The following is a 12,896-nucleotide window of genomic DNA, read 5'->3' as shown; positions in this document are numbered from 1 at the left end:
TAACTTTAGAAGAAATCTTTCTTTCAATGTAGGCAAAAACTTCAGATTTAGATCTTCCCACAACTGATGGAAGACCTAAATATTTTGCATTCATACGTTCTCAAGAGACCCCAAGAATTGTGTGGATATAATCTATATCGAAAAAATGAGTGTTCTTACTGAAAAATAATGTTGATTTATCCATATTAATAGCTTGTCTGGATGCTAATTCATACTCCTTTAATATCTCTGCCAATCGTTGAACTTTTTCATTCTTGGCCTTGCAAAAAAGGAGACAATCGTCTACAAAAAAAAAAAAAAAAAATGTGAGAGATTCTGGGAGTTCTATGACAAATTTGAACTCCAGAGAGGGAACCTTGTGATAATTCAGCATGCAGAATATTAGAGAGACCTTGGGCACACGAGAAAAAGATAAGGGGATAAAGAATCTCCTTGTCTCAAACCTCAAGAAGGGATAATCATCCCGTAGGGACTACCATTCAACAACACTGAGTAACTGACAGAAGCCGAACAAGTTTTAATCAACTGCACCCATTCCTTTGCAAAGCCCATTCTCTCGATAACTACTAACAAATAATTCCACTCAACCCTATCATATGCTTTACTAATGTCTAATTTCAAGGCAACAAACCTATCCTCTCCCCCCTTTTATTTTTCAAAAAATGTACAATCTCATGAGCTATTAAAATGCTATCAAAAATAAGTCGATCTGGCACAAAAGCACATTGGTGAGCATTAATGATCTTCTCAAGCAAAGGTTTCAATCTATTTGCCAACGTTTTGGAAAATATTTTATAAACCACATTGCATAACGCAATAGGTCTAAATTGTAACACTTTGGTTGGACTTTTCACTTTAGGGATAAAAACGAGGTTAGTATAATTCAAACATTTAAGTAAACTCCCCGAGCTTAGAAAATCATTAAAAGCTCTCAAAATATCATCCTTAACCAAACCCCAATACCGTTGGAAAAAAAGAAGAAGGAAAAAAGCCATCAGGTGCTGGAGCCTTCAATGAATTCATAGCAAATAAAGCATCCTTTAACTCTTCCTCTATACCCAATCTCATCAAATTCCTATTGTCCTCCTTTGAAATAAGCTGAGTGGTAGTTTGAAGGAAATTATTGAAATCATAATTTTGCTCTGATTTATACAAATCTTGGAAATAAGTCAGTACGATATGACAAATCTGGCGAGCATCCTCACACCAAACTCCTTCAGAATTTTCAAGTCTAGAAATAAGATTCCTCTTCCTTCTCTGTTGCGTTTTAGAATGAAAAAACTTTGAATTTTTATCGCCTTCTTTAAGCCATTGAACCCTGGACTTTTGTTTCCAAAACATCTCCTCGCTTCTCCACAAATTCTCTAAATTTTTACTAACCTCATTAACTCTGTTTGTATTAAAACTACTACTCTGATGAAGCATCTGAAAACTTAAAACCCTAATCTAATTTCAAATCTTTTAGGCCTCGTTTGGATTGAGGGATTTAGAGGGATTTTGGAGAGAAAAGAAAGGGAAGGATAGTATTAAGTGTGTTTGGATAGAGGGAATAGAAGAGAAAAGAAAATATTAGGAAGGATTTGGAGGGATAGGCTATCCCTCCAAATCCCTCCAATACAGTAAAATCAAATCCCCTCAATTTTGAGAAGATTTAAGGGGAAAAGAAACAATTGAAAAAGAAAGACAAAATTAACCTTCCAAAAACCAAAATGGAACTCACAGAGCAGTTTTATGATCACCAACCCAACTCTGTTAATCATGGATTCGTGCAATTCCATGTTCGAATTGAAGCAAATTCAAGCACACATGACTCGAACTGGCCTCATTTTTTACCTCTTTTCTCTAAGCCGAGTGATATATATCTTTCTGTGCACTTTCCGACAATGGCAACATAGATCACGCTCAACTGCTCTTCAACCAAATTCCAGAACCCAATGTTTGTATATGGAATACAATGATCAGGGGTTACTGCAAAGCTCAATTTCCTGAGATGGGTTTCTCTTGTTTTCGCAGAATGGTTCAGGAATATGTTGAAATGGACAGTCGAACCTTCGTCTTTGCGCTCAAAGCATGTGAGCTGTTTTGTGGATTCAAAGTGAGCAAATCGGTCCATTGTCGAATTTGGAAGGTGGGTTTTGTTTCTGATTTGCTTGTGCAAAATGGGTTAATTCATTTTTATGCAAATCGTGGGTGTTTGAATCTTGCGCGTTTGTTGTTTGATGACATTACCGAGAGGGATATTGTTTCTTGGACCACAATGATTGACGGGTGCGCGCAGAAGAATATGCCACACGAGGCTTTGAGGCTCTTTGACTCGATGCTGTCAAGTGGTGTTGAACCTAATGAAGTTACTATGATCACAGTGCTTTCGGCTTGCTCTCAGAGTGGAGACTTAAGTTTAGGGAAATTTGTTCACGAGTATGTAGAAAATAATAATTTGAATTGTAATCTAAATTTGATAAATGCCTTGTTGGATATGTATGTAAAATGTGGTTGTTTGATCACTGCAAAAGCGATTTTTGACAAGATGAAAACGATAGATGTTTTCTCATGGACTAGCATGATCAATGGTTATGCCAAAAATGGGGAGTTAGATTTGGCAAGGAAGTATTTTGATGAAATGCCTTATAGAAATGTGGTGTATTGGAATGCAATGATTTCAGGATATTCACAAAACAATCAACCAAAGGAAGCTATAGAACTTTTTTATGACATGGAGAAAGCTAGTTTGGTTCCTATAGAGAACACTTTGGAAGAAAGCTGGTTTCCACCAATATTGCAAGGAAAAGGGTAAGATGGTAATTTCATTATTATCCTTTCCCTTCTTTTCTCTTCTTTGTGTTATCCAAACAACAATATTGTCAATTCCTTTCTTTTCTCTTCTATCTACCTAAACATGAATATAAATTATAGCTATCATTTCTTTTCTTTTATAATCATTTCCTTTCTTTTTTCTCCTGTGTATCCAAACGAAGCCTTAAAGGATGATCTAAGGCCTAATTTTCCTTGTGATAGTAGGAATTCGTTTAAGGAAAGGAAGAATTCTTTTAATAAAGCTGGTTACTATCAAACCCTAACCCCTATTAATGTATATAAGTTTTTAGTCCAACGTAATGTAAATAATTTTAGTCCAGTCCATACACGTAAACAAGTTAGTTCTTGAAATAATATATCCTATTATTATATAAAAAAAAGTGCATATACCCTGTATTTTGAAAATTTATGCAAATTAGCCCTGATCAACAATTTTGACTAAATTTTTTCTAAAACCTCAAAATACTCTTAAGGGAATTTTAGATTTTTTTTTTTTTTTGAAAAAATAAAAATAAAAATAAATAAAATATGGGGTTTTAATTAAAATGCCTTATTTTTTTTTATTGTTTTAAATTTAAAATTTAAAATTATTATTATTTATATATTTATTTTTATGAAAAATAATTCTTGTAACGAATAGTTGCAGTGAATTGCTAAACCTACTCTCTTAATTAGTCAATTATACAATAAATAAAATAACTAATTAAAAATTATTCACTTAGACAAATCACTGCAAGTATTTGGTGTGAGTATCATTACTCTATTTTTATTTGCACAAATTGACTAATTAAAAAAAGTAATTTTAGTTTTGAACATCAAAGAATATTTGGAAATTTTTGTATATAGCAGTTTTTTTTATTTTTTTTCCTCACACGATACCTAATAATAAAAGGGTTAACTGCAAAAAGAAACCCAAGATATATATATAGGGTTTGTGCAGAACTGGTACTTACTTTTTGAAAATGTGCATATTAGTCCATAAAATTCAAAAAAAGGTGCAAATAAGCCATTCTGATCACTTTTTGACAAAAAAATAAATATGAAAACCCTATTTTACCCAATTGATTCCCATTTTACCCCTCACCCCAATACCCATTTCGTTTCTCTCCCCTCTTTCTCTCTCTCTCTTTCCCCATATGTACATATTATTTGTTTAGTAATGAAACCTAAATTAATTAATAAAAAAAATATAATAAAAACTGATAAGTATAATAAAAATATTTAAAAAACACATATATATGTACTGATAGAATAAAATTGATAATATAATGAAAACTATAATTAAAATATAAAACTGATAATATAATAAAATAATATAATAATAATAATATAATAAAGCTAATAATATAATAAAATCTGATAATATAATAAAAAATTGAAAATAAAAAAGTATATAATAATATGATAATATATAAAAAAAATATATAATAAAACTGATAATATAAAAATATATATATATAATATAATAAACTGAAAATATAATAAATTGATAATATAATAAAAATATATAATAAAATTGATAAGTATAATAAAAATAAATATAAATATAATAAAAACCGATAAGTAGATGAATGGTATAAATATAATATATATACAGACTGATTATATATATACATATAATTATATATCCACACAAAACACTCCAAACCTCACCAAAACCAAACTTTCGCAACAGACAAAATAGAAAGTTCCTGTGGTAATGAACCTTACATCTTACTAATAAATACTACTAGTAATTATTAAGCTTGTTTGCAATCAAACCTTATCTAAGGACCTGGAGCTTTATGTGGGCGAAAAGCCAATAGGTGCCTCTAAAAATAGAGCATCCGCAAGGGAAAGAAGTTGTTGAGTTTGGTTGCTTCCCGGCGAAGGTACTATCATCATTTTATATGGTTTGATTTTATATGTAGTTTTTAATTTATTTAATTGAAATAAAATATTATCGTCATTTTAAATTTTCAAAATCTATTTATACCAAATTAATAATATGGAGTAGTTTTATACTTATACATCGACCTTTTTGTACTATACCCCTTCCCGGTTCTCTTGCTATCTGAATTTTTGTGAAGTCACAATTTATCGATCCCTAAAGATCCAAGCCCATTTTCACAAAAATAAATAAATAAATAAATAAAATTTGAAAAAAAGAAAACCCTAATCTAATTTTAAAGGATGAGGCTTTCTTCTGTTATTGCCGATCGCCGTGTTGCCTTGCCTTGTCTCTCCTTTCCCCTTTGTATTCCCCCTTGTTGCCCTAGAAATATTACTTTCCTTGTGATATTCCAGACAATGCCACACCCGTAGTTATTATTAAAATACTAATCCACACATCCTCTGATGAGGAGGATCCTATGGATGTCGACGGCGAGGGTGAGTCCGATTTTGATGAAATTGATCATAATGATGATTGGCCACTGGTTCGGATTCTACGAGCGTCCATGACTAGTACTTGGGGTTTGAATGGATCAATGGCTCGGGCTATACAGGAGTCCATGGACGAGAACGCTTGTACCCGCAAGTCAATCATCCATTGACGCCTTGGGGAAGATGACATTTTATCGCTCTTGCACCATTTGTCTCGAGAAATTATTTGATGAAGAATCCATCACTCGCATGCCCTGCTCTCACGTCTATCGTGGAGATTGCATTACTAAGTGGCTTAAGACCAACCACTCTTGTCCGCTTTGCCGTTTCAAGATGCCAACCACTTGATTCAGCTTAGGTTCTGTTTTCTATTTTGTATACTATTTTGTATAATATGAAGGTTTATTCAAGATTTTATCTAGCATCTGTTTTTGTGTACACATTCAACATAAAAACCATTCTTTTTGGTTGTGCTGAAACTTCATCATGAGCACTTGTACATAACATGAATAACCTATTATCCGAGATGGAATGAATAACATGAATAACCTTTACCTGGGATGAAATTTGTAGTGAATTGTCAAAGCTATAGTTGACAATATTTCTAAACTTTTAAGGACTTGTTTAGAATTTTCGTAACCATCACAACAAGATAGAATACAAGATTCAATACTCGGCTTGTTTCAATCTAACCACAAGACCAAGGTTCAATACTCGGTAAAGGTATGTCTGTGTTCCAGTCCCCCCCTCCTAGCTTGCCAGGAAAGAGAGAGAGAGGAAAAAAAAAAAGGTTCCATACAGTCCTTAGGAAGCAAAAGAAAAAGAAAGGAAAAAGAAAATTACATGATCTAGACAAAGAATGAAGCAATACTATACGAACTTAAAAGGCCAAGAGAGAAAAGCAACAGCCAAATAGACAACCTAGCTCGTACTTCCCACTTCCCAGGATAAGAAACAGCAAATTCTATTTTCTGATAACAAAAAGAGGTTCCCATGTACAATAACATCATAATAACACAGAAACTCCATCATTTGTTAATTTCCTGTAAATCACAGTAATGAGTTCTCTCATTTAATGTATATCATTGCCAAATTTTGTTGTAGTTCCTTGTAGATCACACGCGCGCTGTTCACACTCCAACTCGCCCCACCATGCACCAACTCGCTCGCAGGGAAATACCAGCTTATCAAGGCTGTTGAAACAAGAGCAAACCAGAAATCAACATTAACAAAACTTCACAAGCTTCCTGATTTGAAGAGACTAATTTTATTGAAATTATCACCCTGGCTCAGCTTGGCCCTTGAGTTCCAGAAAAACTACGCAAATTTAACTGGTTAAACAGAGAACAAGGCCCATGGTTTTGCCAGACTCCTACTAGTCGGTCATGTGAAATCCGGCGGCACAACCTCTAAAAGGCATCCACTTACTAAACAGTTTGAATTTGTCCAGTTAACTGGTCTTATTACCATGCAAGAGCTAAAGAGCATTAATGATTCACCATTCTTTATCAATCAAATTTTATCTTTTTCAATTTGTATGTTCAAAACAACAATACGATACTGGTAGATTTTGTTTGAGAACAACATGTGTTACCTTCTGTTAACAACATTGTGTACATGACATAACCATTGGGAAAACTCAGCCTGAGATCGAGCCTGTACAGGATTTGATCTGTCAAACATATACACAAAAATACAGTCACACTCAGAAGTTTTATCAATTCAGACATTTGGAAACCAATTAAATATAGCATGATTCAGCCATTCTTCTTGGAATTTTGAAGGCACAAAATATCCCACACTGAAGCATTTCAAATAAACGAAGAGCAGCCAAAATGATGAGAAGATCTGAAATGACTACTTTTTTCTTAAAATTCTAAAATGATCCTACACATGCTACAAAGACGTGAAAAAGCCATATAAGGAAAAAGCAAAATGTCTTAGATATTGCATAAAAATAAAAAAGAAGCAATGCCAGTTAACTCCAGTCCTTTTGCGTCAGTTTCACTTACATTTTGGAATAATTCCATTCGAAAAGAATAATTGTTGTTTCAAGGGAGAGGGAAAAGGGAGAGAATGGATTCCTTTCCACGAGCCATTTAAACCACCATTGGCCTTTTATTTTGCTCAAATGCAAAGCAAAGCCTAGTCAAAATGAATGTTTGGATTTGGACTGATGTCTTGGCATAGTGAGGGTGGGCCTTGGTGCAATGGTATGGTTACTCGATTGTGACCTAAAGGTTACGGGTTTGAATCATGGAAACAGCCACTCCGCATGCCAAGACATCAGTTTCCCAGACCCCGCAATGGTGGGAGCCTTATACATTGGGCTAGCCCTTTATGTCTTGGCATAGTGGTAATTTAGGATCAATATGGACAACAACATCGGAATTCAGATCCTATCACCTATAAGAAAAAGGCAGGAGAAAAGTATTGTTGATGTAAACACAAAATCCAAGCTACCATTAGATAGTAGACACTAAAAAATCCTATTGCTAACCAATAACAGTTTTCTAATATAGCACCCAAACTAGAGAGGCTTGCAAGAAGGAAAAAAAAAAAATATACTCAACATTAAAACATACTAATTGTTCCGATGTAGAATAACATGTAATTTCAAATCTAAAGAATTTACAACTAAAAACAATAAGAATTCATAGGGAATGAAGTATATTATATACCTTAGAACTTCTTTAAAGTGATCAGCACATTCCTTGCACGGGTACATGCGAGATAATATTGACATCTGCATGCTAAGAATATGTCAATGGCTTTAATAGCCAGTAAGTACAAAATGTTCTCTCTTTGAAACACGCGCACACAATGAAAGCTTTTAATTAAATTCATTTATTTCCTTCAAATGAATAAAAACAATGTTCAAACATGATTCAAAACAAAAAGAACAGTTAAAACTTGAAACGTAAAGGTGCAAATCAAATGAGTCGGTGAGTTAAGGGGTCATCCCTAGAGCAAACCAAGGAATACAATTCTCAACCTAATACTGAACCCAACACTGCCACCAACCCAAATAGGCTAACCTAAGCCTGACCTGGCACCTTTTCCTTTTGAGTCGGGTAAAGCTCTGATTGGTCCGGTTGCACTAAAAAATAAAAAATAAATTAAAATTTTAAAAAATCATGGGTAATACACCAAGCTGAAAACATTACTACAAACATTCCGATAATCTAAATACAACTAAATATTTAAGAAACTATATGTAATAATAGCATTGATAATAAAGGTCAGACCTGGGTTCCTCTACCCAAACCCAACCCGAATAGAGGGGTTAAAAGAATTTCAACTCAAGCCCAATCGGAACAACAACAAAAACTCATATGCTGCAATGTTAAAGTTTAAGGCCTATAATAGTTGGACAATATTTCTAAACTTTTAAGGACTTGTGTAGAATTTTAGTAACCACCACAAGAAGATAGAATACAAGATTCAATACTCGGCTTGTTTCAATCTAAACACAACACCAAGAGCAGCTGCTAATAATCTGACAAAGAAGAAATACATAATCGGCTAGAGAGCCCATGAGCAGCTGCTAATTATCTGAGCTCGAACTGTCGTGGTTAGGCTCAACTTGATTTTGAGCCCCATGCATGAACACCTTTAATTTCAACTGAACATCCTTGGCACAACATGGTTCATTTGCATCCTGTTCTAAATCATGGTAGAGAGAGAGAGAGAGAGCAAAACATATACTGTATTTTCAACATTAAAACCTAATAAGCCTGTGTAGGCTTATATATAAGGGTACAAGTCTTGCATAATAACACAAGGGTCCTATCAACTAAATATAATTACATAATGACCCAACATATATATATATATAACTTCTAACACTCCCCCTCAAGCTGGAAAATATATATCAAATGATCCCAGCTTGGAACAGATAGTTCTTAACCGACTATGACCCAATGCTTTGGTAAATATATCAGCTAATTGATCTTCAGACTTCACAAATGGAGTAGAGATGCTTCCACATAATAATTTTTCTCGAATGAAGTGACAATCAACTTCAATATGTTTAGTCCTCTCATGAAACACAGGATTTGATGCAATGTGAACTGCTGCTTGATTATCACAAAACAATAGAGTAGGAGCTTTAACTGTCAACCCTAGTTCTTTTAGAAAATGTTGTATCCATGTCAGCTCACTAGTGGTATGGGCCATTGCCCTATACTCAGCTTCAGCACTAGATCGAGCTACCACGGTTTGCTTTTTACTTCGCCATGTAACTAGATTTCCTCCTACAAATGTACAGTAGCCTGTAGTAGATCCCCTATCTGAAGGAGAACCGGCCCAGTCAGCATCTGTAAAACCTTCCACCCTGAGATGACAATTTGGTTTATATAGTAACCCAAAACCTGGAGCTTGCTTGAGATATCGGAGAATCCGAAGAACAGCAATCCAATGTGGCATTCTAGGGGCTCCCATGAACTGACTTACAACACTAACAGCATATGAAATATCAGGTCGAGTGATAGTGAGATAAATTAATTTCCCAACAAGGCGACGAATCTGCCTGGGTCATTAAATAGATCACCTACATCAGCTACAAGTTTTGTATTTGAATCCATAGGAGTACCAACTGAACGACCACCTAACATACCTGTTTCTTCTAATAAGTCCAACACATACTTTCGTTAGGATAAACTTATACCCGTGTTGGATCTAGCAACTTCAATACCTAAGAAATACCTAAGTTTACCCAAGTCTTCAGTGTGAAATTGATATTGCAGAAACAACTTCAACTTAGCAATGCCTTCAGAATCATCACCTGTAATCACAATATCATCGATATACACCACAAGAACTATGAAGCCAGCTCTAGTGCGTTGGTGAAATACCGAATGGTCAGTCTGACACCTGTGAAGACCAAACTTTAATGCCGCCTCAGAGAATTTTCCAAACCAAGCCCGTGGAGATTGTTTCAATCCATACAGGGCCTTGTTAAGGCGACAAACAGTGTGAAGATACTCACCCTGAGCAACAAAACCAGGTGGTTGCTCCATATAAACCTCTTCTGCTAAGTCACCATGCAAAAGGGCATTTTTAACATCTAACTGAAACAGAAGCCAATGTCTATTAGCAACAAGAGAAATCAAAACACGAATAGAAGAAATCTTAGCAACAGGGGCAAACGTCTCATCATAGTCAATACCATAAGTTCAGGTATAACCTTTGGCAACAAGACGTGCTTTTAAACGCTCAACAGACCCATCTAGAAGATACTTCACAGTATATGCCCAGCGACAACCAACAGGTTTGGCACCTGGAGGTAATGGAACAAGAGTCCACGTGCCATTCTTATGCAAAGCATTCATTTCATCTTACATTGCTTTCCTCCAGCCCGAATCAGATAAAGCATCCTGCACAGTCTTAGGAACAAATGTAGTAGACAACTTAGAGAAAAAACATGAGAATGATGGCGACAAGGAATTATAAGAGACATAATGAGTAATAGGATGTTTAGTAACACATGAGCGAGGAGCTTTACAAAGTGCAATAGGCAAGGAATCTGACACAGTGGAATTTGTCGGATCCAAAGACTCTGAAGATGATGGAGGAGGCACGACAGCAAATGGCTTTGGTCTTCTTTTGTACACCTGTAACGGGGCAGGTGAAGGAGAGCTGGGTTGAAGAAAAAGTGAGGGAAGAGGAACCGCAGGAAGAGGCGACTCTGGAGTGATATCAAGAAGGGAATCATTATCTGAAAAATATGGGATGGACTCACAAAAGGTTACATCCGCACTAATAAAGCACCGTTGAGAAACAGGACTATAGCAGCGATAACCTTTATGAGAACGAGAGTAGCCAAGAAAGACACATTTTGTGGCACGTGGGTCTAGTTTATCAAAACCAGGACCAAGATTGTGGATATAACATACACATCCAAAAACCCTAGGAGGAAGAGAAAACAAGAGAGAATCAGGAAATAAGATAGAATATGGAGATTTGCCATCTAATACAGATGATGGCATACGGTTAATAAGATGACAGGCAATAAGAACAGCATCACCCCAAAACCGTTTAGGCATACTCATATAAAACAAAAGAGCGCGAGTTACTTCTAAAAGGTGTCGATTCTTACGTTCTGCAACTCCATTTTGTTGAAGAGTATAAACACATGAATTTTGATGAATAATTCCTTTATCACTAAGATATGTATCAAAGGGGTTTGAGGAATATTCCTTAGCATTATCGGAACGTAGAATACAAATTGAGCATCCAAACTGAGTTTTGATTTCTTTTTGAAATTTTTGAAAAATTAAAAATAACTTAGAATGATCTTTCAATAAAAACAACCAAGTCAGGCGAGAATAATCATCCACAAATGTCACAAAATAATGAAATTTATTTATTGAAGAATGCTTTATTGGACCCTATATATCTGAATGAACCAAATGAAAAGGACTAGAGACACGATTATTAACCCTAGACTTGAAAGACACGCGATGGTGCTTACTAAGTTGACAAACTTCACATGACTAGAATTTCAAATGACTAAGACTAGGAACTTGAAGCTTCAAAACTTGAAGTGACGGGTGACCAAGACGACAATGCCACTGGAATGGAGACAGAGAAGACTGAAGAGCCATAGGATGAGGTTCCAAATCAAAATAATATAAGCCACCAGCTTCATGCTCCGTACCAATCTTCTTCTTCGTCTTAAGATCCTGAAACACACAAGAAGTAGGATCAAATGTAACAGAGCACTGGAGAGATTTAGTAAGCTTACTGATAGACATTAAATTAAAGGGAAACTGCTATAAAACAAATGAGAGAGACAAGGAATCACTAAGTTGAGTTGTCCCCAAACCTGAAACCTGAGTGGATGAACCATTAGCAAGAGTAACACTTTGAGAAGGAGGTACAGAATTAAAATCAGATAGAAGAGAAGAACATCCAGTCATATGATCGGATGCTCCAGTGTCAATAATCCAAGGACTGCGAGTGGAAGACAATAGACACTTGTGTGCAGAACCTGACTGGGCAAAGGTAGCCGTGGAAGATGAATTAGATGCTTGCTTATAAGACAAAAACTGAGTATATTCATCCTGTGGAACAGGGACTGTTTCTGATTCAGAGACGTTATGAGATCCAGAAGCAACATCATTCGGAGAGGAGGAAACTTGATTAGCATAACCAGATGGTTTGCCATGAAGGTCCCAACAAAAGTTCACAGTAATGAGTACATTTTCGTGAGTCCCTGCCACGACCACGTCCTCCCCTTGAATCACGACCACCACGTGTGGAGCGTCCCCCACGACTGCCACGGTAAGTACTATGGTCACCCTTTGAAACTACCAATGCTGAACGCTCACTACTCTGCCCAATATTCAAAGTTGAGGTGTCACTGGCAAGTGTAGCACACTGAAGTCGAGAAAACACTTCAATAAGAGATGGAATTGTGGGACTGCCCATAATCTGTGCACAAAAAGACTCATAGACAGATGACAAACCAGTAAGAAAACGGACAACATTAAAATCCGCACGTTGTTGTTGCATACTACGAACATCAGCAGTTATGGGTTGATACATATTCAGTTCCTCACAAACTCCCATAACTTTGGAATAATACTCTTCTATATTGTGATTACCTTGTTCAAGACTGAAGTACTACTTACAGAGCTTATAAACACGAGTAATATTACCTGTCCCAGAATACAATTGCTGCAATCGGTCCCATATCTCCTTGGCAGTGTCCA

The 12,896-nt window shown here is 35.6% G+C and overlaps 1 pseudogene; it reads left to right on the top strand.

Moving 5' to 3' along the window:
- The window catches only part of LOC132301345 (pentatricopeptide repeat-containing protein At2g22410, mitochondrial-like), an 88,609-nt pseudogene that overhangs the window by 3,474 nt on the left and 72,239 nt on the right, over positions 1-12,896 (top strand).

This window comes from Cornus florida, unplaced genomic scaffold (assembly GCF_030987335.1).
Source record: "Cornus florida cultivar Cherokee Brave unplaced genomic scaffold, ASM3098733v1 CherokeeBrave_3.0.0_Hap2_Chr03, whole genome shotgun sequence".
In the NCBI taxonomy this organism is placed as follows: Eukaryota; Viridiplantae; Streptophyta; class Magnoliopsida; order Cornales; family Cornaceae; genus Cornus; species Cornus florida.
Note: the sequence above shows the minus strand (reverse complement) of the source record. Positions and strands in the feature narration are given on the sequence as shown.